This window comes from Magnolia sinica, chromosome 15, assembly GCF_029962835.1.
Source record: "Magnolia sinica isolate HGM2019 chromosome 15, MsV1, whole genome shotgun sequence".
NCBI lineage: Eukaryota > Viridiplantae > Streptophyta > Magnoliopsida > Magnoliales > Magnoliaceae > Magnolia > Magnolia sinica.
This window is the reverse complement of record NC_080587.1, coordinates 35,643,613-35,647,168: the sequence shown is the minus strand read 5'-3', so window position 1 is coordinate 35,647,168 and position 3,556 is coordinate 35,643,613. Positions and strand designations below refer to the sequence as shown.

At 36.0% G+C, this 3,556-nt stretch overlaps 1 pseudogene; it reads right to left on the bottom strand.

The window, feature by feature from the left end:
- Nucleotides 1-2,618: 2,618 nt before the first annotated feature.
- LOC131228389 (small nucleolar RNA R71) lies at nt 2,619-2,717 on the bottom strand (annotated as a pseudogene).
- Between the last annotated feature and the right edge of the window lie 839 nt (nt 2,718-3,556).

Here is a 3,556-nt window from a genome sequence, read left to right as displayed (position 1 = left end):
CTGTTGAGGGTCAGATATTGCATATTATCCCCCATTTATTTCTTAGTTTTACAAACATAATATGGCTTAATGATATATATTTACATATGTTTGTGTTGCAAGGTGAATTCAAGGGCTTGGATTGAAAAGAATGCTAAAAGCATGGATTTAGGGCTCTAAAGTCACCAAAGCAAAGAAAGGATCTTTGGAGACCAAGATTAAAGATTTCAAGACTCCAAGATCCAAGAAAACCAAGTAGAGAAGAAAGGAAGTCGAAAGAATAAGAGCAGAAATCACAAAGACTGTGTCATCGAGAACTATTTGATGACATAAAAGATCGATTCAATGACATCGAACATTGGTCAATGACATCGAATTTATGAGGAAAAATCAAGTTGGTTGCTAGACATATTGGGTGCTTTTCTCAATCAATCGAAGACATGTTCGATCACTCAAAGAAAGGTGCTCGATGACATCGAATTTATTGAAGAAATCGAAGTAACTCACTGGACTTTTTCGGACACATTCTCGATGACTCGAAGACATGTTCAATGGATTGAAGCTTTGCTCGATGACATTGAAGGATGGTTCAATGACACTGAGACTTATGCAATGCGAAAGAAGAAAAGGCGCGATTTCCATATTCAAACCCCTTCGATGACATCGAAGGGTGTTCGATGACATCGAAGGCATTATGTGGACTGTGTAAATTCAATCCAGTTTTATGATTTGTGGAACTTTGCCTATGAATAGGGATTTCTTAAGTCTTTCTAGGATATCTAAGGTTTAGAGAAGTAAAGCAAAAGGAAGGAGTCGCTTCCCAAGAGTTATTCTCCTTAGTTTTTAATGCTTTCTTCTGGGGTTTTTAATCCAATCATGTCTATGGTTGGCTAGATCCCTTAGCTAGGGCTAAGGGGTGAAGCTTGTAGCATGGTTGGGATGTTTTTCTTATTTGATTCTTATTATTGTTAAACTCCTTTGATTCTAGTTTGATATTTAAGTAATACTTTTAGTGTTTAATGGTTTATTGTGACTGAAATTACAATGGATCTATAATAGCTTGAAGTGCTCTTTTTTTTTTTCTATTTAGAGTTTGTGAAAATAAGAAATCCTATTGTTCTCCATCATCCCTTGGGCATGGATGGGTGATGGAATCCCTTCTATCCTTCACAGTTCTCCCATGTTAGTTGTTGGATTGGTATACCCTGTTGTCTACCATTGTCTCCTACGCATGGTTAGGTGATGGAGTCACTTCTAATATTCACAAATTTCATCTGTTGAGAAGTAGGTCAATGGAAGTTCAGATCTGATCTTATTGAATATCTTCCAATTAGATAGGATATGACTCCAATTCTAATTGAGTGCCTTAAATCGAATAAGGAAACATCTTAATAGCTGCAAGTGGATCCCTGAAAACCCTAGTTTCCCACCTTTAAATTCTTAAGTTTCTAAATTCATCATCTTACAATTACTCTCTACTTTCCTGATTTAGGTTAGATCTTTTCCTAGTTTTGATTCTAATTACTCTCAAAATAAATACACAAGATTAGTCCCTGTTGTTTCGACATCAATCTCACCAAGATTATCACTACATCGCGACCCTACACTTGGGGTTGTGAACAAGTTTTTGGCGTCGTTACCGGGGATTAACGGCTATGTTTTTCTGAGATTGATTAGTTTTGGAAGTAGGTTAAGATTATGATTTATTTACTTTCTATTTTTAGGATTAGGGTTTTTCTGAATTATTTTAGAAACTAACTTTTTGTCTTATTAGAAACTTTCTATTTTCTATTTTTAGAAATTTTTCTTTTTCATTTTTAGAAACTACGGCTTTCCTTATTTCCTTTTTAGAAACTAACTCATCTTTCTATTAGAAACTTTCTAATTTTAGAATTTTTATTTTTGGAAACTGATTTCTTTTCTTTTATTTTGTAGGATCTTAAATTAGGAACTTCAAATTTGGTAACTTCTTTTTAATTCTCTTCCTTTCTTTTTTCAGAATTCTTATTTCCTTCTTTCCTTTTTAGGTTTAGGTTAGAATCTGAAATTGAGAGATGAGAGTGTTTCATGCCTAAGTGGGTCTATAATAACACTCGACGTCTTTTGAGTGAATGAGGATTAGTTGAGAGGTTATCTATCCATCACAGGATTAGACACCACTCGAGATCCTCAAAGTTAATTGAAGTGATGGCTGTCAATCAACCGGTTAATCAACTAGGAAGACAACCTCAACCTCGGGTTGAGGAAGTCCAAGATAAGAATGAGGTGCATCAAGCACCTACTTTACGAGACTATTTACAACCGGCGGGGGTGAGTACAACTTCATGTTTAGTTTTTCTAAAAAAATACAAGACATATGGATATCAAGCCAGGGTGATCCAACTCCTTCCAAAATTTCATGGGCTTGAATCTGATAATTCGTATCTAAACTTGAAAGAGTTTGATGAAATCATAGCCACTCTATATTTTCCTAATGTGTCTGACGACACGATCAGGCTAAAACTCTTTCATTTTTCTTTAAAAGCGAAAGCTAAGACGTGGTTGCATTTACTACGTGCTCGATCTATTAGTAGATGGAATGACATGACAAGGGAGTTCATAAAGAAAAATTTCCCATACCATAAGATGAACACCCTTGGAAAGTCAATCATGAACTTTACCCAAAAGGAAGATGAAACATTCTTCCAATGTTGGGAGTGGTTCAAGGATCTTGTCTGTTCATGCCCACAACATGGTTTTGAAACGTGGCACATCATGAACTTTTTCTATGATGGGCTGACATTTTCCATGTGCTAATTGGTTGAGATAATGTGTAATGGGGAATTCATGAATAAAAATGTCGATGATGTGTGGGATTATTTTGACAAACTTGCTGAAAACACACAAGCATGGGACATCTCCCCAAAATCAAGCACCATATCTAGGCCGACTTAATCCAAGTAGAGGGGTGGAATGTATCTCCTAAGAGAGGATGATGACATCAATGCTAAAGTGGCTAATCTCACCAGAAACTTGAGGCTATGGAATTAAAGAAGGATAAGGCTAAGGAAACTATTTGCGGTATTTGTGCTTGTAACATTCACACAACTGAAAATTGTCCAACAATACTTGCCTTTCAAGAGGTACTGAATGAGAAGTCCAATGCCGTGAATAATTAGCAAAGACCTTTCAGTGGGCCCACCTCTAGTACGTACAATCCTAGCTGGAGAAATCATCCAAACTTCAGTTGGAGAAACGGACAAACTACTACACCTTAAGGATTCCTTAATCAAATTCCACATCAAGGGAAACCTCAGGAGGATCCAATTTTAAAGCATCTTCAAAATCAAGAGCTTTTCAATCTGGGTATGCTACAAGTCTTTTAAGACCTCACAAAGGCTATACAAGGACTTGAAACTAAAAGTGCAATTATGAATAAGGGGAGCATAAAAGACTTGTAGCATACCCGAATCCTACAGGTGTTGGAACAAGTGAAGGTCAATATTCCTTTACTAGATGTGGTGAAACAAATATCTTCATATGCCAAATTTTTGAAAGATTTGTGTACGACTAAAAGAAGACAAAATATTCAAAAGAA